At 43.1% G+C, this 23652-nt stretch overlaps 1 pseudogene; it reads right to left on the minus strand.

Moving 5' to 3' along the window:
* Nucleotides 1-21484: 21484 nt before the first annotated feature.
* On the minus strand, nt 21485-23307 carry LOC142835583 (eukaryotic translation initiation factor 1A-like; annotated as a pseudogene).
* Nucleotides 23308-23652: the final 345 nt, after the last annotated feature.

The following is a 23652-nucleotide window of genomic DNA, read 5'->3' on the forward strand; positions in this document are numbered from 1 at the left end:
TCAATGTCTGATTATTCTAAATAGAGCAGCAATGAACATGGTTGAGCAGGCAAGTGTGTCTCTGTGGTAAGTGAAGGATCCTTTGGATATATGCCGAGAGTGGTACAACTGGGTCTTGATTGGTTCCTAGCTTCCTAAGGAACAGGCACAACTATTTCCATAGTGGCTGTACAAGTTTGCATTCCCATAGCAATGGATGAGTGTTTCTCTTACTCCACAGTCTCACCAACACATGCTATCCTTTGTTTCATTAATCTTATCTATTCTGACTCGTGTTACATGAAATCTTAAAATGGTTTTGATTTGCATTGTCCTGATGACTAAGGACACAGAACATTTTTAAGGGTTTTCCAGACACTAGCATTTCCTCTATTGAAAACTTTGTTTAGAACTGTTTCCTCATTATTAGTTGTGTTATTTATTTTCTGGATATCCAGTTTTTTGTTTTGTCTTTTAGTTCTTTATATATTTTGGATAGGTAGTTGATAAAAAAAAACTTTTCCCCGGTTTGTAGGCTACCATTTGAAATATAACACTATTACGAGCAGAATAGATGTTTTATGGGTTAATACAAAAATTGACAGACACATTGTTCTTAACAGAATTTATTAAAGATATTTAAAAAGATCCCTATATAAAATACATTCTTTACATCAATAATTTAATAAACATATTTCATTATATTTTTGCTTACTCTTTGAAAATTTTATAGAATGCATTTTGAATATACTCAGTCTTCAACTCTTCCCATTTTAAACCCCAAAGTGTCCCCATATCTGTGAAACTCAACTTTGGTTCTTCTTCATTAAATTACTTTTTAATAACCCCAGGGGCAGACTCATAAAGAAAACAACTCTCCCTCTGCCAGAAGGCATGATTTGTCAAAAGCTCATCTGTTAGAGGAGAAGGGGCTCATGCACACATCCCAGCCCATGCTTGAATATTGACTGGCGTGATCCCGTCCAAGTGACCAAAGCTGTTCTGAGTCATGAGTGCAGTGGTCCTATCATGGTCAGAGTGCTGCTTGCTGCTCTGCTCAACTACCTTTCCTCTAAGACCCAGGCTCCCTTGCCTAGGGCTGACACTACACACAGAGGACGGAGCCCTACCCCATCAATTAGCTCCATGGAAATGCCACCAAAGCATCCCTGCAAGGCAGGCTGATGGAGTCAAATCCTCAAATACTTGTCAAGTAGGCAGCCAATATGAACCATATTGGGGAAAAGTAAACCAGCCCACTGCAAAGAAAATTAACCTTCCATGAATATAATTCTATGTCCAGAGTGAATTTCAATTGTAGGAAGAATAATTTCAAAGTCACAAAATGAAGCTATATTTAAAATACTAAGTGACAATAAGCACAAGCCACAAAGGAAAAGTTGGTAAATTTTACTTCTTGAAGCCCCTTCTGGAGGATGCAGGGTAGACATGACCATCCTTCCAGTGCTTTGGTGGAGGACTTCCCATCAGAAGCCCTACCCCTTACTACAGAGGATAGGTCCGAAATACAAGCCTGAGTGATCAGCTGCATGCCAGAGCTTATGTTGTAAAGAAATGGAGGAGTGTTGTACTTGATGGTCTGGGGAAGGCTGGATCCCATTTTGAAAGACAGAGATGTTGGAACCTTCTAAAGCAGCACCAGGCACATCATGTGAAGTCGGGGTCCTTGGGGGCACAAACTGCAGTGTCCACACTCACCATGCTAGTGTCAGTGGTGAGGTCTAGAATATGGTTTAGCTCTGGAGTAGGATGTGTTTCCTGCTGTTGCTGCCTCCAAATCCTGCCCCTCTGACTGCCATGGAGACTTCAAATCTTAATAAACCATTTTTGCTTTGAAAGCAACTAGAGGCTTCTACTGTTGTTCACAATGAAGACACCACAGGAGTCTTCCCTGGGTCCTCCTATTTTATCTAGGAGCCCTGTCCTTTCACAGGATCCATGGAGTAGGTAACACATGGTCTGTAGTTCTAGTCCAAATTCACATGGCTCTTTTTGACACCCCCCATCCTTACAGGTACAGTGTTTTTTCTTTCTTCCCTTTTCTTTAAAGAGTACCCATTTTATGACCCTTTGTACCCTTTCCCACCAGTTTCTACCAAGCATAAAATAGTTATCTGAATCTCAAATCTTCAATTCTAGAGATAAACCAGATTCTTCTGTAACTGGGTTTCTATCTGGTCCCCTCTTACCCAAGAAACCAAAGACTGGTATTTCATCCTGCTTTAGCCATCCATGGTCATACAGAGATCACTAAAAGTCATCATGACCATGAGATCTCCAGCTGATTCAGAAGTACATATTGATTATCACCAGTCCTTCCTTTCACTCTCAAAGGGAGACATTAGCTCATGAATATTAGTGAAGAAGGGAACACGACTGTGACAGCTTTTCTAGGTTGTCAACGTTACTACATCTGGTATTAACTAAAACCGCAAAATCAAGGGCACACCAATGAGAGATTTCTTCTTAATTTGAAGTAGGAAGATTGACTTCTAGTCTGGATCTTTGAGGTAGAAGGTCACATCTTTAATTCAGATCTTTAATCCAGATGTAATCTAGAACACTCCTATTGGAAGCCTATATGCGTATATGGAGGAAGGAAGCTTTTACCCTTTCTCTGTTTGCTCTCTCCTTGTTAGCAGAACCATTCCTTCACTGTTGTTAGAGCCCATCTCCTAAGATTCCAGCATATACTGCAGACCAGCTGAGACACCCGCCTTGTGGAGTGAGCAACTACTTGATTCTAGGACTTTCAATTCATTGCCAGTCACTGTTGGACTAGCTACAGCACAGCCTGTAGGCCATTCTAATCAAATCCCCTTTCAATATATAGAAAAATCCATTTTATAATGTCTGTTACTCTAGAGAAACCTGACTAATACACAGAGAGAGGGCAGGCTAGAGCAGTTTGGGTCTCATAACAGTCTCAGCTCACTTACAAATTATCAACAGCCACTATACCATAACCTTAGCCTTCCCCAGGTGCTTTTTCACTTCAGAGGACTCAACCCTCCTCTTCCACATCATTCTGACTTAATTTTTTGGCATGCTTTATTTCTCATATTATTGGGTATGGATGTTCAGGAGGGGAAGGGCCATTCTTGGTCGGTGTTTTATTAAGTCAGTTCAACTCTCCATGGGAGAAGCAGTGAAAGGATTCTAATGAAGCAGAGAGAAATCTCTAGTGTTGGAAGGAGGAAGTGCTGAATGGCTTCCCCTGTATCACAGGAAAGACTCATGGGATTGAAGCTCAGCTTCTGCTCAGTTCAGGGAGAAATAGAAGAAGGTGAAGGCTGTGCCCGTGACATCAGCAGTCCCCTCTCTGGAAATTCTATTGTATCCTGGAGAGCTCTTGGAATCCTGTGATGTCACTTGTGTTGTAGCAACTCAACTGCCCTCAGGACGTTCGTTCAGTGGCTGTAAGATTCGCTTATAGACATGTTGTCTAGACTGAGGAGACTACTTGCGAGAGAAAATGGACAGCGTGGAGAGACCAGAGTGAGACAGAAGGAAGCAGGCCCTAGGTCTCATCAGAAAACAGGGAGAAATAAATGGTCCTGGGGAAGACGCGGTGAGTTCAGGGAAGGGGATGGGGAGTTTCCTGGATGTGGTGGGCTTGAGCCTACCAGGGCTAGGGCTCAGGAACTGGGAGCTTCTGGGAAGCAATAGGCCTATTTTGCTTCTCTGGGATCCTAAAGAGCAAACCCATATCAAGGATTCATGATGATTAGTTTGGCTGAGTCAGGAATTGGCAAGGCTGTAACTGTTTTGTTGGGTACCCTCTGTCTTCATTCTGAGTGGGGAAGGAGGACCAGAGGACTTACTATTTCAGGTCCATCACCACACTTCACCCCTTCTGAAGTCCTTTAGGTTGTGTGTCATTAATACTAGGGAAAGGGGAGTGTCCTGGTGAAGCGTGAGGTTCCCATACTTTACATCACAGCCAATAGCAGGGCAGGAGTCACCAAGTATGGCTGTCTTCTAGTTATCTCTAAGGTTTCTGAATTCCCCCCCATTGGTGGCTCACAAATCTCCAGTTTATCCTGAGAAATTAGAGCTAGTAGACCTGGGCAGAGACTGTTCCCATGCTGTCAGCACTGGGTGTCCTGTGCTTTTGATAAGAATGGCTCTATGTTCTACCCCTGCCTGACATCCCTATTAACATGCAAGTCTGAAGCTCTCAACGTATAACATGAGAAAAAAGTGGATCAGTGTGTGCTAATCAGATTACAGAGGGCTTCCTGGAGGAGGTGAACGTGACCTGGGCCTTCTGGTAGTGAAGCTCAGCAGCTGAGAGCTTCTGGGAAGCAATGGATCTATATTACTTCTCTGAGATTCCAAAGAGCAGACCCAGAGTCAAGAGTTTCTGATGGTTATTTAGGAGGATCGTGAATTGTCCAGGCTGCAGATGCTTTTCTGGGAGCTCCTTCCATTTCATTCTGAGTGGAAAAGGGGACAGGAGGAAGAGATTGACTAATGAGGGTCTCTCTCTAGCTGGGGTGTTGCTGTACGCTTCATTCTCAATGGATTCTTTCAGTTTCCATGGGAATCTGATGCCAATAAGATGGAGGGAAACTCCCCTGGCCATGCACCCAAGCTTCAGACATCAGATGCTTTGGCTCTGGACATGTGATCAGGACTCAGAGCTGCTAAGCACTAGGGACAATGGGACTCACCTGCATCATATCAGATGTGAGCTGACCTTGCCCTCCAATTCTACTGGGCTGGGCTAGCTTATGCCTTCCAGGGCCAGGGGACAGCAACAGGGAGCAATGCACGTGATTATCCAGAGGTTGATGATACGGAGCTCAGGGGCCCCAGTTTGAGGATAGCTGCCCTGCTCTTTGGAAGTTTCACTGGGTTCCTAGCATTTTCTCATCCTCAGGCTTCTTCTTGGGACTCAGTATGGACTCTCCTGGCCCTATGCCATTCAAGAACACAAGTTTATTTGTCTTTCTCTACCTGCAGGGACAACTGGGGAGGCACCATCCCAACTCTCCACCTTCACTGAGAAGCAGCAGCAGATGAAGAAGTTGGAGAAACTCACCCATCAGTTACATCAAATGACATGTGAGGCTGATGAGCTGCGTGAAATCTTGGCCAATTACACCGACAAGGATTTGAACAACAGGTAGTCCATGACCAGTTCTCTGCTGACCATCTTGACACCACACAAGCAATCCCAGGTTTCCCAAGAAAGGGCAGGCTGAAACTCCAGAGTGTTTTTGGTGCCTAATTTTCCTAAGAGCATTTGAGGTGTAGAACTTGGAGCCCGGATAGGAGTGAGATGGGAACACAGCCTGTTCTGCTTTCTCCAAATGAAGAGCAGAGCCTATGACCCAAATCATTGTCTGGGGATAGGGATTGTAGTGTGTGAGCTCTCAGCATGTGTTTCAAGAGGCCTTGACAGGTGTTGGCTTGTGGGAGATCCTAGGCACTGTGAGTTTGTAGTGAGTCTTTGTAATTGACCAGCAGAGGACTGTGAGCTGAAGGCTCCTGGCAGCAGCTGGAGGGGCCTGGTCCCATTCAACCATCACAGTGTGATGCCGGAAGGCCTGGAGCCCAGCGCTGCTACTCTCTAGTCTTTCTTATTCTTCCTTATGCTCTGCAGAAATGACATCTCCCTGCGTTTCTGGGACATCCTGATTGCATGTGCTGTATGTGTGTGTAAGTGTGTGTGTGTGTGTGTGTGTGTGTCTGTGAGTGTGTGTCTGGGTGCTCCTGGGAGACTGGGGTCTGTGGCATGGCCTGAGGATTTTACATTCTCACAATTTTCAGGTGATGGCCTGCTGAGGCCAGGGAAGCCCACGTTGAGCAGCACACCTCTTGGGCACTGTGCTCCCCTTGGTGGAACATTAGAATCCCCTGTGGAGTTTACAAAGCCATCCTAAAGTTCAGACTCCTCCCTGGAAATACTGATTGTGTGCTCTGGTCATCTGTGTAGTAAGAGGCACTCGGGAATTAGAATTCAGGAATTAGGCACCCTGTTCTGAACACAGGAGAAATCTTGTCATAGGTTTCTGCTGGGTCTAGATATGTGGCACAGATTCCTGGGATCTGCTTAGAGAGCCAATCTAAGCCCATTGAGGGTGCTCATGCAGCCAACCCTGGCTCCCTCCCTTTGGACCTCCTGCCTCTTCTTGCCTAGGGACAGGATAGGAAGTATAAAAAGCACCAGAAGGTCCCAGTGTATAAGTGCCAGGCTGTGACATCCACTGGGCTAGGGCAATCTATAACACAAGTTTCATTCATGTGTTCATGGTATTCTTTTCTCCTGGGGCCATGTTCTACCACAGGCTGAATTTTGAGCTTGAGATGCTCAAAATGGAGCATAAGCAGGTGGTGTCTGACCAGCTGAAACTGCCCAGGGAGATCAGTAAGGTCATGGACAAGTGCAATCAGCTGATGGAGGAGACCGAATCGGTCGGGTAAGTGCCTGATTTACCTTGAGAGGGACTGTTTCTGTCCTCACTTGTCTTGACCCAAAGTGAAGGCTCTGGTTCCAAACTGTCTGCTCTTAGCAAGCAGCCTAGCCTGTGGCCATCAGCTTTGTGTCTCTTAGACTCAGTTTTGCTAAGGGCAAACATACACTGAGGCCCTCCCATCATTGTCCTGCCAGACTCAGGAGTCCTTAGAAAAAATGCTCTGCATCATGAAGGGGATGTCTGGGAGCCCATGACCTAAGGAGCTCTGGCAGACACTTCACCGAGCTGGTTTCCATGGGATCCACAGACAGAATTTATTCCCTTTGGGAATTCTTCCCTCCTTCAGAGGGTGTTAGCCCTCTACCCGCTGATGCTTTCTTATACCATGAGCAGTAAGTACAGGTGGGGCTTCACTCTGTTGTCTTCTCAGAGGCACAGGATACCTTTTGGTAGCAGGGTTTTCCGACGCAGTTTGAATCTTCCTGGAATTTGGTTATTCTCTGGATCTGGCCTGCCTCTGAGTGAGGCTGGCTTGGCTCCTGAGAGCTCCAGTCTTGGGCTGTGTGGGGGTTTTCAACTTTTCAGTGTGGGTGGCACATGGACATAGGCATGGCATATGGAGGCTGGTTGAAGCTTACCATTTTTTTTGGTGTTGGTCCAGTTACAGCCATGGCCAGGTCCTACGAGATCGGACTCAGCTGAAGAAAAAAGTACATGTGTTGAGACTGAAGAACAGATTGCTGCGGAAGGAGAAGAGTGAACTGCAAGAGACCTGTGAGGAGGTGAAGAGGCTCTTGAAGGAGGTGCATGAGAAGATCTGTGGCCCCTGTGCTGAGCAGCAGCAGGTAGGCTGTGGCAGTGGGGGCAGGCTGCCCACCTGTCCAAACATAAATGTACAGACACCCGTGTAACCATCCATCTACCCATCCAGACTCCACCTACATGCCATCCAGTTGTTCTTTCTGTCTTCATCACAAGGTTCTCTGTAGAGCTATCCTCTTACAAGAAACCAGATGTTTGGCTAGCAAAACCTTCTGTTCTGTTAGAAGCCACAGAACATTCAGAGAGATGTGCCAGTCACATATCACAGCTCCATGCCATTATGTTTGGAGGGCTGCTATGCAGGGAACTACTTAGGGAACAGCACAGAGCATTCCTCGATGAGGTCAGCACACTTGGCTCTTTAGCTGTTCAAGGGTCATGTGAAATCACAGGCGGGAAGCAGCTTGCAAGGACTCGAGCCAAGTGAGTGGTTCTCATTGTCAACTTTTTGAGCTTTGTGTGGTCTTCTCTTTTCTTCCTGCACCCCAATGTGTTCTCTTCCTTTTCTCACGCTCTTGGTTCACAACAACAGAAGCCCGAATAGCGCTTTCAGTCCTGTTTTCTGTGGGTGGTGCTTGACATTTCTCCCATCCTGGTCTTCCAGTCTGCTGCTGACCGAATGACCATTGATATGGGATGACTTTGGCAGGCTTAGGGTTGGGGTGATTTGAGGATTCAAAATAACATTTTCTCCAATCACTCCAACACAGGCTGATGGAGCTGTGTGCTCCCCTAGGCATTTTTAGTCCCCAAGGAATGGACAGCAGTGTTGTGGCTCTCAGTTGAAACACCGATGAGCATACTCTAAATTCAACTGTTCATTCACCGTGATGTCCTCTTCATTTTTTCTGCTCACTTCTGATTCCTGTGGTCTGTGTGCATCTATGCAGGCTTGTGTAAATGGGTGCCATGGGGAGTAAGTCTGCAGGCTGCATCGTGAAATCCAGCGCTGTCCTCTGCTGCTCACTCCCTTATTCTCTTGAGCCCAGGCATTCACTGCACCGCAAATTTTCTGTCCATGTTTCATGTCCACCTAGCTGTCTAGAACAACCCAACAGAAAACTGCTGTGACTCAGTGGTTGTTAGGTATTAGCAGAGGCAAAAATATTTATCTGCAAGGAAATCCTTGGAGCAAACCATAGAAATGTGGTACATGAAGTTTAGGAGAAGGCCACTGTGGCAAATCAAGGTGTCTGAGAGGCAGGATTGGCTGGATGAGGTGAGTGGCGACTGCACCCTTAATGGTCAGGTGGCTCACTATGTCTTCTCTGTCCCTTTTTGTTGTTATACATATTGTCTGTTACCATTTTTTTCCACCTTTGCCCAACCTTGGCTCAGTTAACCTTGTTCTTGGAGCTTGGCCTGGATTTTATTCTGTGGGAGATTCTGACGTGCAGTGTGCTTCCAGCACATCTCAGTCCAGCAGAGTCCCACAGCCATGCTGTGACGTCAGAATGGGGCTGTCTCAGGGCACCCCCTTAGGCTCCCGATGGTCTAAATGTGCTGTGTCTGCAGCACTCAGTAACTGCTCTGATTCAGAGTTGTTCACTCTGAGTTAGAACCAGCCGCATGGAGGACTGGAGAAACGAGGACCCTCAGACATTGCTGGTGCTGTAAAATTGTGTAGTGCAGTGAGAAGCCACACACGAGTCTTCAGAAAGTCGAACTGCAATCCCCTGGTGACCCAGTGAGTCCAGAACATGAAGTAGGTGTCCACAGAGAAGCGAGGTGACATCGGGGTCTTAGCAGCAATCCTTAGAGGAGCCTCGAAGTAGAAACTACCCAGATGTCCATCATTCAAAGAGTGAAAAAGCACAGTGTGCTTGAGCCCTTCTGTGGAATATTGTTCAGCATGAGATAATACATGAAATCACTTGACACTGACTTAATCAGCCATTTGTTACTCAAAGAAATCGCACTGTGTTCTTCCTTCTTCTGACAAAAGTTAACTTCCTCAACAATATCCCTAGGCATTGCTCTTTATATTAGCGTTAACTGGGCAACTACACATGTTATTGTATTGCACTGTGTTTGTATGTATACATTCACATGCATGTACATATTCATGAGTGTATTGTGTGTAGTAATATGGGGCGGCGGCGGGGCTGCGTCCCCAACACCCCAGCCACCGGCCCGGCTAGCTTTTGCCCCGAAATAATTACACAGACACTGTATTCATTTAAACACTGCTCTGGCCCATTCCTATCTAGCCTCTTTTAGGCTAATTCTCACATCCCGATCAACCCATCTCTAATAATCTGTGAGCACCGGTCTTACAGGGAAGATTCTAGCCTAAGTCCATCCTGGGTCATGGCGTCTCTCTGAAGCGTCTCCTCCGGAGAGGAGAGCTGCGGAGTCTGACCTCACTTCTTCTTCCTCCAGGCATTCTGTTCTGTTTACTCCTCCCACCTATCTCCTAACCAATGAGAGCCAAACAGTTTCTTTTATTTTAACCAATGACCTTCCTCCATCAATTGTGTACATGGGAGTGGGCAACCCTTCAGTGAGAACACAATTTTCTAATGAACAGGAGCAAGAAAGCCTGGATGAAGGACTGAAGAATGTCCTGAAGCAGAAGGAGCTGGTCACCCAGCATGGGGACCTGGCTGAAAAGCTGCAGCATCATCTCAGTGTCCCCGAGATGAGGTAGGAGCCCAGCGGGGGTAGCAGTTAGAACCAGGTCGCTCACCCGTACCTGGATTCTGTCTTTTTGGGGACTCTTGCAAGCTGGATGTCTCTCAGCCGCAGTCAGGGAAAGATCACCTCAGGATATTTTGCTAGCCCAATCAAGAACTTCTCCAAGAAACACCATGTTTGATCCTTAGTGTTTCTGAGAATTGTGTGCCCTTATTCCCTTCTGAGCTCACTGGTATCTTCTCAGTACCTTGTCCCCTGTGTCTCCTCCAAAATCTCCCTATGGTAGTCCTAAACCTAGAAGGAGGGGGTTAGTCGTAGAGGACATTGTGTGCCCCTGCTACTCTATTTTCCTTCCAGAACATCACCTTTAGAGAGAAGCCCCTGCCTCTGGGCAGATCTGCAGGCAGCACACTCCTGCTGGTTACAGGCTCTCTGCAGCATGCATTGGTTTCCTGAGAAAAGATTTCTGGGGTTATAAGAGAAGATTTAGGAGTTGAGGAGCTGAGTGCAGGAAGGTTTCTGCACTGTGGGAATAATCAGAGCCTAAACTGTAGTGTTGTGTAGGCTCCCCTGGAGGGTCCACATTCCGTTTCCCAGGTTGATACCATTCACCCGGTATCTAATCAAGGCCATGCAGATCTGTCCTGAGCTGTTACTCAGGCATTGCTACACTAGTATTTATCTAAAATAATGTATCTAGGCAACACGAGAAATGTGCTGTGTTTTCTTGTCTAACACAGTGAAGTTCTCGGTTCATCTTCTAGCAGATTTTAAAACTAAGGAAAAAATTCCAGGCCCAGGTGCACTCTGACCCTTCTCCCCTGGGGAATGCAGGGAACGACCTCAGCTCAGCTGAAAAGTAATGATGGATTGTCCCGCTGAATAGAGCTGCTTCAGGCTCAGTAGCTGTCTTAGCAGGTGCCCGCCAGGCCTGATCCCTAACTGCCTTCCTCTTCCAGCTCAGAAAATCTCCAGTCAGAGCTGGAACAGGTCACAACCCAGGACGAGAGCTTCCTGCAGACAGAGCTGCTGCAGCAGGAGCACTAATCTCACAGGCAAGTGAGCCACCTTTGCTTCCAGCCCATGCAATGGCATTCATGGGGGGGGGGGGGGAGGCTGAGTGACTTTGGTTCCTCTCTGTGAAAAGACCCTGACTGTCTTTCCTTCTCACACAGCTGCTCTTGAGAGAAAGGAGGCCAAAGAAGCCAACGACAACTTGTACCCATGGCATTCTCCACCCTAGCATCAAGGCCTCCTCCTCAGAGGACACCCTGCAAGGCCTAAGAAGGCATGGCTATACTATCTTTGAAAAGGCCTTGCACAATTGGTACCTGCCTTCCTCCCATGTTTCCAAGGCCAGCCCCAGGCTGTAGGACTGCACTACAAAATCTGCAGCAAGACTAAGCTAATAGTTTAATTAAGCAAGCTGCTAAGCTTAATTTTTTTGTTTGGTTTTTTGGTGGGTTTTGTTTGTTCTGGGTTTTCTTGTTTTCTTTGCTATGGTTTGATGTTTTGAATTCATTTTATCTTCCTTTTGTTCCTGTTGTTTTGGTATTTTGTTAGGTTATTTAGTGTTTACATTGTGTTTCCTTAAAAGAACTATTGAGTAAAATAAATACATTTTTATTAATAAAAACATTATTTCCCACTCTTCGCTCTTCAGAGCAATTTCTTTGGTCAGTACTGCTCTAGGCCCTGATTTTGTCTAGCCTGTGGTCCAGCCAGGCTGCTCTGGGTCTGCTTGCCTTTCCTTTTCTGACAGCCGCTCTTGAGGGAAAACTGAGGAGGCCAAAGAAGCCACACATGACCACATGACATGCTCCACCCTAGGATCACGGCCTCCTCCTCAGAAGACACTCCTTTCCAGCTGTGAACTCACCAGTGAGGCAAATGCCAACTCCCTTCCAGGTGATCTTGCCCCAATCAGATCCATGGGTCTGTTGACTCAGTACTCCTGCAGAAAAGAAAGAATCAAAATGAGCTTGAGATACAAAAATTCTGAGGAAAGAATTAGGGAGAACCCTGACACTCAACATCTAGTGGCCCCCATGAGGGGAATAATAACATCAAGGGTAGAGATGTTGATGAACAGGACTTTTTTCTGACAGTTTAATGTCATTGGCCTCGGCAAGCTGACTGAGTCCTCAGCTCTCCCTATGTGGTGGGAGATTCTCCTGTCATGGAAGATTGCGTTGATGTCCAGTTATTCCAGACAGACAGATTTCCAATTTTTTTATTCTAAAGAACAATTTCTTTGGTCATGTGTAGTGTTTCATTCCTATAGCCCCAGAATGTCCTGTGACCCCAGAACTCTTGGGTGCCCAGCTTAGGCTATATAGTTAGTTCCCAGAAAGCCAGGGCTACACAGGGGGACTGTGTTTATATGTAGATGGTGTTGCCAACTTCGAGTATACCCATTTCATACACACACACACACACACACACACACACACACACTGCATCCTTACTGTCATATATTTAGCTATCACTAAACTATAGTATTCTGTTTCATGAAATGAACATGTGGAACAAATTGATGAGAAACACCACAGTATTGTTTTAATGCCTCTCAGGATACACAAACACCTACCAAGGTCGTGTGCAAAAACTTTGTGTCCCACTTGCTACCTGGGCCATGGTGCTGTCCCTGCCTGGGCTGCTGCCAAAGGCCATGGCCCTGATACAGCTGTGGGCAGCAATGCTGATATCTGTGACTTCAGTTACCACTGAGGGCTCTGTAACTACCTTCAGTCTAGGCCACTATGCTACTGTCACAAGAACATACTCCTGCAGGGGGCATGTGGGTCTTGGAGTGCTGTGCTGCCACCCAGGACCATAATTACATGTGGGCCAAAACTGTTGCTGAGAACCAAGTCTCAGTCCATGGCTCTGCTGAAGCCAGGGTCTGAGCATTTATGTCCCAGGCTCGTGCTGCCATCAAAGACAGTGCAGAAGCCTGGAATGTGGACCTAAGTCCACCCGGGGTCTGCTGCTGGGTCCATGCTGATCTGAGTGACCTGCATTGACAACCATGGCCATGGTGACATCCCTGCCCAGGATGTAGCTTAGGACCATATCTGGGTCCATGTTACAAATGCAGCCAGGGTCTGTGCTGATATCCATGGCTTATGTTTCCAATCAAGAGACACACAGAAGTAGAGATCTCAGCCACCGCCATGTGAGTCTCTGAGGGCTACACTTCTGCTGGGGTCACACAGATCTGAGTGTCCTATGCTGTCACCAGCGAACATAAGTGTCCTCTGGGCCTGAGCTGCTGCCAAAGGCCATGTCTGCATCCATTGCCCTGCCAGTGCCTCTATCTGTGTTGATATCGTGGCTCCTGTTAGCACTGAAGACAGGATACGGATGCACAGATTAAGCCCACCCTTCACAGGCTGCAGCACTAGGGCGAACTGACCTGCCTCTCCCCAACTATAATAATGCGGATGCTGGGTCCTGCACCTGGACTGAGCAGCACAGTAGAGCTGACCCTGTTAGCAGCAGTGCAGGGGAGCTGGCCCTGAGCCTGTGAGAGCAGAAGAGCTGAGTTTACCCCCTTCTTCTCCCTTGTGTTGGCAAGGGTGAGGGAAAGATGCCTGCCTCACCTGAGTACTTATCACCTGAAGTGGTGGGAGAGATGGCCTCTGGGGCATGAGAACAAAAACCTGGGTCTGCCTCTCACCAACTGCAGCAATTGGGAGAGTGGGCCTGGGACCTCACCTGGGCTCAACAGTAGAGCTGGCCCTTTGTGGTCTGAGTGTGTGAGAGCTCGATGGGAGGGCGTGGGAGCTGGATACCTGGCCTCTCTGCATTCTGCTCGCTCTATTGGGAGACCTAACTAAGGCAGTGCTGGAAAGCTTGCCTGGGTGGTGAAGATGAGGGAAGCCTGGCAGGTTCACTAACCCAGCTACAATGCAGGCCCAGAACCAGGGCTATGATTATCCCACCCCAACGCCCTCTTTATCTAGGAACTGCTGGAGAAATGAGGGCCTGGATCTGCAGACCCAAATCTGCAGGATCTCCATGACACAAGCTTCAATAGGATATCCAAGAGGAGTCCCAGTGAGGATACATTATCTATAGTGTAGTAGAAGCCAAAGGTCTGGAAAACTTACAGGAAAAGATGTATGGACTAAAGGGTATACTGTGTGACTCACTGGGCCACACTGCCGAGTCCTCACCAAGATTTTGTGTGTTTGTTTTTGATTTTGAGTTTTGGGTTTTTCTTTTAAACTTTGTTCTGTTTGGTGGGGAGGTAGCAAGAGCAGAACACAGATGTGAGGGAATGGGTAGGGGGAAGAGTGGGATTGAGATGCATAATGTGAAACCAACAGAGAATTAATAAAATATTTTTAAAAAGAAATTACAATAACTGGAAGTATCTGTCTCTGGTTTCCTTGAAATACAGCATCAGGGATAACCACACAGCAGACAGAATGACTTCTAAGATATGTTGGCCATGTTTTTCTGTTTTGGTGCTGTGCATTAACTATGCTTTGGTTTAATTTTTAAGATTATTTAGTAGATATATATGTATGTATGTTTTACCTGCTGAAGGGCTGTATATCACATGCATTCAACTCCACAAGAGGCCAGAAGAGAGCATCAGATTCCACCTGAACTTGGAGGCTTTTTATCTGCACTGTTGTTCCTTTGGGACAGAAAGAAATACTGAAAATTATGGCACCATCTCTCCAGCCCCTACAATTGACTTATATCCATCATATTAGTTAGATTGAATTATCCTCAAGCAATAAGAGAAGTTTAAGGAGACCAGAGGGACAAATTCAAGATGTAGGAATGCGAATTATCTTAGAATGCCAGACATCCATGCAAGGCTTTCGCAGGTTCAAGACCCTGCTCCAGCATCACTTGTTGTCATGGCTGGAGCTCCAGCATCACTTGTTGTCATGGCTGGAGCTCCAGCATCACTTGTTGTCATGGCTGGAGCAGATCTCTCACATCTCATCCTGGAATGACAGTGCAGATTAGGGACATCTGATGAAATGCAGAATTGAGAAGACCTTCCTGGTGGCAGTGGTATGGTTAAGGAGTCTCTCTTGATGCTCCAACTAAGTGCTGGAAGGAAGCTTCAAACTAGCCAGAGTGGATGGAGCCTGCAGCAAAAGCCACTTGCCTCTGCCTGAGAGCACAACTGTGCAAGGCTAAGAAGGGAGAGGGATGCATGACGCTGCTGTGTGTGACCACAGCAGATCTCACTGTATACTGAGGAAGGGTTTCTTCCAGATGACTGCTTTATTCTTGTGCAGCTCCCCAGAAACGGATCTGACATCTGAGACTGACAGTGAGTCACAGTTAATGTGTGGAGGAAGTAATCTTGTGGATCCACAACTGGTGCTGTCAAACCAGGGGGAGTGAATCCACTCTATATGAATGAAGGACATACGTATTCAGAACACCAATATAGATATAGTGCTCATTCAAGCCCATGGATAATGTGATCCACCAGAGAGATGTCTCAGAGACTATAGATACCTGCTGACAGCCTACAGGCCTGAGTTCCTTCCCTGGGATTCACATGGTGAAGCAGAGAACAAAACTCAGACAAATTCTCCTCTGATTTCCTGTGGGTGTGGGTGCCACCCATGGTCCACAGAAGCTAAGACACCCAACTTTCCACTGAATCTCTCTATCTCATGCACTCATTTAATTATAGTACTGTGGTGTCCATACTATTTTGTCTTTCTGGCTCTTGGGGATTTCATTCAAGATGTTTTTTTCCTAGTTCCATCCATTTGCCTGCAACTTTCAAGATGTCATTGTTTTTTACCTCTGTGTTAAATGTACCACATTTTCTTTATCCATTCTTCAAGGCAGCTAGAAATATGCCTGAGTTATTGCCCAAACAGTGTTGCAATTAGTATAGTTTCTGTGTGATTATTCAGGTCTGGGTAGCCAGGAAACAAATGAGCAATCTCTTGTTACAAATTGGGAAACCAATGTGGGGCAACTATATCAACATGAAAACTAAGAAAGCTTGGGAAGGAACTCTAAACACAAAAGAACAGAGGTAAGCACAGTTTCTTGGTAGCCACATTTTTTTTTCAGATAGACTCTGTTTGCTGGCAGCAAACAGAGGCATGGCACCATTAAGACAAGTTTTAGCAGCAAAAAATTGCACAGATTCTTTAAGATCCAGCTTCCTGGTTTGTGCTGGCAGAATGAACTTTTGCTATTTCAGGAGGTCCTCCACCTAACTGGGGGTCTGTGAACAATGTGTTACAAATTGCTTAATGGTGACATAGATCTGTTGGGCCCTCTAGCTGGGGTGATAAGCATGGCTCGCAGAGGCAGTGAACATGCCTCCACCATGTTGGAATAGGTGGAGCAAACAGTCAGGGCTGCAGAGCTAGTTATAGCCATGCCTTCTTTGCATTAAACAAAAGGTACTCCTGGTCAGAAAAGGAATTCAGATACACACTTGAATAGATTCAGACATAAAAGACCTCTAAAGGTGTCACAGCATGTTTTTAAAAATGTATGTAGGCTTTGGAGAGAGAAGAAAAAGAGGAATGAGAATATGAACAAAGAGGTCAAGAATATGATGGGTACCCACTAAAACAGTCTACCTGAGCTAATGGGAGCTCACAAACTCCAGCTGGACTGGGAAGGAACAAGCATAGGATCAAACTAGTCCCTCTCAATGTGGCTGACAGTTACATAGCTGGGGCAGACTGAGGGGCCACTAGCAGTGGCACCAGGATTTATCCCTACTGCATGTATTGGCTTTCTGGGAACCTATTCTCTTTGGATGATAACTTGCTCAGCCTAGATATAATAGGGAGGGCCTTGGACCTTCCCCAAAGCAATGTGCCTTACCCTCTCTGAGGAGTGTATGGGGGTGGGGTGGGAGGGTGTATGGAGGTAATGGGAGGAGGGGAGGGAGTGGGTACTTTGATCGGAATGTACAATAAAAAAAGATTTTTCTTTTAAAAATGAATAAATAAATAAAATAGTTTTAAAAAATAAAGTTTTCAAAGAAACAGTAAAAGTGATATGAAAGAGTAAATACAGTTATAGATTAAAGGGCTAAAGAAAAATAAGTCATGTAAAGATGGAATATTTACAGAGAGTCTGGATTATGATATTGTTGTGTTTTCTTTGAATTTTTTGACTGCAGAGAGAGACTTGATTCTGGGGGCTGCTAAGTTAAACCAACATAAAGGTATCTTGACTTCAAAATTTGAGTCTAGGGATATGTTACTTTGTAAAAGAGTTTCTGATTTTGTTTCCACAGAAGATGAGAACCTATGGATTCCTTCTAGGCTAATGTGGTTTGATGGAACAGAGCGTCCTGAAAGGTCTCCATGAACCCTAAGAATACATCATTCAACAATCAGCAGGAAGGATGCCCAAAAGTTCTATAGGAATCCTAAGAATACTTCACCCAATATTCAGCAGGAAGTAGTCTCTAGAACTATGCCCAAATTCCCAAAATGATTGGTTATGTTTGTTTTCATTTAAGGGGAGACGATTATAAGTGTTTAATGGTCATAGTCAATTTCTAAGAAGAAAAATAAGGGGGATATGACATAGACATAATACTTTACATTGGTATAAACTTTGGTTTATTGATACAAATTTAAGACAAATTTTATTGTAAGTATATATCTATTCTTGTTTAATATGTTATATTTATATAGCACATTTATAATTAAAAATTACAGATTAATAGACATTTATAACAGTCAAACTTGTAGTCATGTTAGTTAGGTTTTCTACATGTACAGAGATATTGTTTCAAATGGATATGTATTCTTCAACCCTTTCAAAGACCTATAGAATATGGCATTTTAAGGGTTTTAAGAACTTAGAATTTTCTCAACAGCAAGACAGGTCTGCTTCTGGCAACACCAATCTACTTCACAGAGATTGAGGGGAATTGAAGAAAATCATTATGGAATTTGCCTTCAATGTGGCAAGGCTAGCCATTTGGGCAAGAAACTGCTCTTGTCTGGACTACTTGATAGTATGCTGTATGAACTAGACTTGCAGGGCACACAAAAAATAACTGGTGAACTTACCTAAAGAAGGTGAGACAGTCCTTCAGGACTCCTCATTCATGAAAGAGTCTGCCAGATATTTGTAGAACAACAAAGATATTATGGGTCTGTAAGCTGAAGATGGATATCCCAATAGTACAGAAGAACTTTGGGTGACTGTCCATGCAGCAAGATTTCTCTGTCAAATCTAGAACTTTGGCAGTTGTTTATAATGCACTTCCTGTTTACTTAGGTAATATTATATCCTTCTGAGGTTTTTAAAGAGCTGAAGACATATAGTTATAGTAACAGTTTTCCTTAGTTATCATAAAAGATAAATTAGATATAAAACTTCAGATTCACAAGGATAGGATAGATGATAGAGTATTTTACTTAATTTGACAAATGTAAAAGGACTAAATATTATAACTATAATTCTTGCTTGATAACTGTTTTGTATATGCAGTTTTACAATGTTAAAACTTTCTTTTTTATTTAGACAGAAAAAGGGAGACGATGTGGGATGTTATTCTGTTTATGTGTGGCTTTTATTGGTTGATGAATAAAGCTGTTTAGGCCAATGGCTTAGCAGAGTAAAGCCAGGCAGGAAATCAGAACAGAGATAGAAAGAGAAGGCAGAATCAAAGGGACACCATATAGCTGCCGAAGGAGAAGGACCAGGAATCTTTCCAGTAAACCACAGCCTTGTGGTAATTTACAGATTAGTAGAAATTGGTTATATCAAAATGTAAGAGCTATCTAGAAATATGTCAGAGTCATTGGCTGAACAGTTTTATAATTAATATAGGTTCTGTGTGACTATTTGGTTCTGAGTGGCTGTGAAACAGTCTCCGCTTACAGTCAGAAAAGCACAGTGATTTAAGTTCAGTGACTGAACTACACATCAAGATGGAAGGACAGAAAAGACTACAAGAAATTTTACTCTGACCTCCACATGCACTCCATCACGTGCACAATGCACAACATACATGCACACACACACACACCATGTAGACACAATAACAAATTTTAAAAAAGAACATAACTGCTTAATAATGGAGAACCAAAATTTTAAATATTTTCTTATCAATTTACACATACCTCTGATATTTCTGCATTACATATTTATGCTAAGTAGTATTCTCAGCACTGATTATAAAATCAAGTTAATCACCAACTTTAAAAAAATACTCAAGATTCTAAGTTGTTCATTATCAAATAAATTCTCCATCCATCTCATCTTTAAAAGATGATAAAATAAATGCTTTTGTTTTAAAATAAATTTCTTTAATATGTTTTACCATTAAATCTTTAATTTGTATACCTATTTCACATATCTATATACTCAGTATAATATAAAACTTCTCAGGTAAATATGAGTTACAAGTGAGAAAAGGTTAAAAAGACCTGTAGTAGAGGACCTATTAGTTCAGTTCTTTCAGAACTTGGAAATATGTGAGGTATGCAGAGAGCTCCCTCATGGAACACAGGGAAGGTGACATTGCGATGTCAAATGTTTAGCAACACATAAAAACTGGAAGACAAATTTTTACTCGGAGAATTTTTTGGGTTCTTTCCACCAAGCCTACCACTTGAGTTCAATCAGGCCCCGCATGGTGGAAAGAGATGACCAGTTCTTGCAGGTATCCTTTAGAGTCCACATATGCTCCAGAACATACAACATACCCCACAGATAAACAAACACAGAGATAGATATGACAGATGGATGGATGGATGGATGGATGGATGGATGGATGGATGGATGGATGGGTAGACAGACAGAAAATTTACAAAGAAAGAAACTGAAAATAGGAATAAGTTTATAAAGTAAAATTCCTCTTTCCTATCCTTTTGGGACCTGAATTTCAAAATGGTAAAAGGCCACTGTCCCTCCATTACCTTACAGAAGTTTAGGTGAGTGTTAAAACCACACTGAGGAGAGAGGCAAAGGACAAAAATTACATAAGAATGCATGAGCATACTAGCATACCGCCATCAAAACATTTGCAACCACTTTCAATTTTTTTTAACTCTATTTGTTTTGGCATTAGAAATTATCAAATATTCTACCATTTATTCCTGGTTCTGTGATACTCTAAAATACTTTCCTAACTCCTTATAACTACTTTCTTATAAAATATTCTGCCATTCATTTCAGTATCTAGGACAACCTAAGCGACTTTCACCACCACAAGTTAGTAAATGGCAACTGTAGTGTGTAAATGGAGACTGTATTTTAGTTTCTTATCTGCCCAGACATGAATATTCACACAAAAACCTATACTAATTACAACACCATTTAACCAATGTCTTAGGCACATTCTTAAGCTAGCTTTTATATCGTAAATTAACTCATCTCAATTAACCTATCTATCATCATGAGGACGTGGTCTACAGGTATGGTCCTGGTGTCTTTCTCCTTCAGCTACGTGGTGTCTCCTTGACTCTGCCTACTCTTTCTCTATATCTCTGTTCATATTTAGCTGCCTAGTTTTACTCTGCTAAGCCATTGGCCAAAACAGCTTTATTTATCAACCAATAAAAGCAATACATATACAGAAGGACATCCCATATCATCTCCCCTATTCTGTCTAAATAAAATGGAAGGGTTTAACTTAAACATAGTAAAGTTACAGATAGCAAAACAGGCATCAATTAAGAATTACAGTTACAATATTTAGTCTATTTGTACCAGGCAAAAATTAAAGAAAATATTCTATCATCTATCTTATCTTTGTGAATCAAAAGTTTTATATCTAATTTATCTTTTATTATAACTAAGGAAAACTATAACTGTCTGTCTTCAACACTATCAAAGACCCTAAAAGGATATAATATTACCTAAGCAAACAAGAAATGCATTGTAAGCAACTTTTAAAGATCTAGAAATGACAGAGACATCTTGCTGCCTGGACAGCCACCCACAGTTCTTTTGTACTATTGGGGCATCCATTTCAGTATGCAGGCCCATAAGATCTAGCAGACTTTTCTGTGAAGCAGGAAATCTGAGAGACTGGTTTGCCTATATTGGCAGTTTTTCGGTTACTTTCTTCTGTATCCTGCAGAATGTCTGCCAGGTCCCTCTGTGAAGTAGGAATCCTGAAGGACCATTCTGCCTTTTGGAAAGTTCAGAAGTCAGTCACTTTTCTGTGGCTCCTGCATATGTAGTTCATACAGTATACTATCAAGCAGTCCAGATAAGAGCAGTTTCTTGCCCAAATGGCTAATTTTGTCACATTGAAGGCAAATTCCATAGCAAGTTTCTTTGATGCCCATCAACCTCTTTGAAGTAATCAGAGCTGCCAGAAGCAGAAATCTCTCACTGTTGAGAAATGTCTAAATTCTTAAAACCATTTAAATGCCATATTCTGTAGGTCTTGGAAAAGATTGAAGACTACCTATCCATCTGCAATATCTCTGTAATCTAGAAAACCTAACTAGCATGACTACAAGTTTGACAACTATAGATGACTAACAATCCATAAATTTTTAATTTTACATTGTATTTTTAAATAAACCATATAAACATAATACCTTAAAGAAGAGCAGAAATACATATACACAGTGTATAAAATCAGCCTTAAATTTGTATCAATAGACCAAGATCCGTAACAATGCAAAGTATTCATCTTTATATCAAAACACTTATATTTTTGAACTAAAAATCACCCAGTCATTTATTTTTGTTACATACCAGAGAGACAATGAACATATTAAAAGGAAAAAGTGTTTTTATGCCAACATATTTCACTGGGCTTCTCTTCTGGACTCTGCCGTTCAGGAAACAGGGACTGCCTTTGCAGTAAGCTGTGGCTCTTCTCCCTTTAACCTATGCTTAGGTTAAGGAAGACTGTGTTTATACAATTATGTAATTAAGTTTAAACCATATACAGCAATTAAATTATTCAAAGCCTCAATACAGTAGCTAACTTTTGGAAATGACTTTTTACAAAACCTACTTTGCAAAGTAAAAGAATGTTTTATGTGCTATTAACAACCACCTTCTCTATGCAAGTATCAGAACATATTTATTTCACTTTTTATTTTCAATTCTTGTGAATGCCTTAGGAAAGTAAAAATTACATATAAACATTGTCAACTACTGTATTTCTAAAGTCAAGATGATTATCACCTAAGTGTTTAATTTCTGCAATGACTAATTTTTAAAACTCAAAATTGCTACTGATGTAATTTAAAAATGGCACTGCGAAATGCCTATTTATGGGTGGCAACAACATAAAGGATAAAATGTACAGAATATGAAAAGTATAAAATGGCATGGCTCCATAAGTACAAAAACAGCTGCATTCTGACTACAAATGTGGAAATCTGACTCAAGTCTCAAGGCATAAGGGCCTGAAGCAGATGTGCTGGAATTGGGGCATATTCAGTCCAGGATGCTCGACAGGTGGAACTGCTGACACAAAGCACTCACGTGCCAGAAATGAAGCATCACAAATGGAAAGGCAGTCTCAACAGTGCACACTGCTCTACCCCTAAGTTCAGTTACATCTATAAGAACAAAGGGTAAACATGTCACTTACGATAACATCTTTGGTTTTCAAAGTAATACTTAAAAAAATAAAAATACATCAATCTGGTTTAACAAGTCATACTCATGCTAAAAGAAGTTTTACTAAACAGCTGAAGGTCAAGATCCCAAGTATGCAAAACTATCTTCAGAAAACTTGGGATGTAGCATGCTTAGGTTACTTAGATATCATCAATGTCTTCATCATCATCTCCAATATCATCAAACTGGATTTCATCATCATCCCCAGGACCAAATGTGTCTGTTTCATTGATTTTTGCATGTTCTGGAAGTTCTCCATATGCCTTCAGACTTCTTGCTTCATTTGCATTATACTTTAAGATTACATCAGCTTTGTTATCTTGATAGTCTCATAGACCAATCAATATAATGTCTGAGGTATTTATCCAAACCTTTTTTCTCAACTTTCCTCTGATGTGGCACAGCCTCCTTACACCGTCAAAACACGCTGCTTCCAACTGTCCATTTCCCAGCATTTTGATCACCTGTGCATACTCTTGCCATCTTCTTGAAACACCGACTCTCTTTTTCCAGATTCATTTTCATTTTTACCTCTGTGCTTGTTTTTGCCTCCTTTGCCTTTATTCTTCAGCATGATGGTAAGGGCAACCACAACAGTCGAGGTGAGAGACTCCTTACTGACGTTGCTGATGTTACTGACTTTTCCTCTCCAAGAGGAAAGGATGGGCAGCAGGAAGTGTCTAACAGTGGTAGGTTGGAAGCAAATCTGCAGCAGCTGGAGCTTTCTGGTAAACTGTTAGTACAGAAGATCCACAGGCAGCAGAAAGGGTTCCAGAGTCCTGGCTTCTGCTAGGGTGACAAAACGCAGTGGAAGCCCTTCACCACCACAGCTGAGCGAGCAGCCCAAAACCCTTATTTTTAGAAAAAGATTGACTGTGAGCATTTAATCATTTATGATCAATCCCCTGTAAATGAAAACAAACATTTATAAACAATCATTTTGGGAATTTGAGTATAGTTTTCTCCAAACTGCTTCTTGTTATTTGCTGGGTGAAGTATTTTTATGGTCCATGGAGAACTATCAAGGGGTCTTGTTCTATCAAAGCACATTAGCCTGGAAAGAATCCACAGGTTTTCATCTTCTGTGGAAACAAATGCAGAACCTCTTTTCCAAAGTAAAATATCCTTAGACTCAAATTTTGAAGTCAAGATACCTTTAAAATATATGTTGCTTTAATCTAGTAGTCCCCAG

The sequence above is a fragment of the Microtus pennsylvanicus genome, chromosome 15 (assembly GCF_037038515.1).
Source record: "Microtus pennsylvanicus isolate mMicPen1 chromosome 15, mMicPen1.hap1, whole genome shotgun sequence".
NCBI classification, from domain to species: domain Eukaryota; kingdom Metazoa; phylum Chordata; class Mammalia; order Rodentia; family Cricetidae; genus Microtus; species Microtus pennsylvanicus.